This window comes from Plasmodium gonderi, assembly GCF_002157705.1.
Source record: "Plasmodium gonderi DNA, contig: Pgo-contig_427, whole genome shotgun sequence".
Taxonomy (NCBI): domain Eukaryota; phylum Apicomplexa; class Aconoidasida; order Haemosporida; family Plasmodiidae; genus Plasmodium; species Plasmodium gonderi.
The window spans coordinates 7,600-8,109 of NW_021629305.1; positions in this window are offsets into that span (position 1 = coordinate 7,600).

Below are 510 nucleotides of genomic sequence, written 5' to 3' on the forward strand. Positions count from 1 at the left end.
TATTTTTACTTATAATATTAAAATTATATATATATATGATAATATTAAGGAAGTGCATACGCAGAATATTAATGAATTCTGTCATCGTCCCCTGCTTCTGTAATTTCGCGCATTACACAATGGTGTCCTAATCCATTCGTTATTGTTCAAGTTTCATATTCAGTTTGATTCAATATTTTTGGAGTTTCAGGAATCCTGTATAACTTATTCGATTTCTACTGCAAAGTAGTTCAGTCAGAGTAAAACCAGGATAACATATATTCTTACAATCAAAATACTCCTCAAAAATATAAATAATTAGGAACTAAGAAGTTCTGCACTTCAATTTTTTTTTCTTTTTATAATTATTTAATAATTCAACTTATTTACAAGATCCTTTGTGTATCCTCTTTCTAGTGCCTTTAGCTAATTCAACGAAGTTCTCATAATTTTAGTAAAACTCCTTTAAAATTTGCTCATTTTTTCATTTATCTAGACTATATTCAATATTTATATAACATAACTATAGTT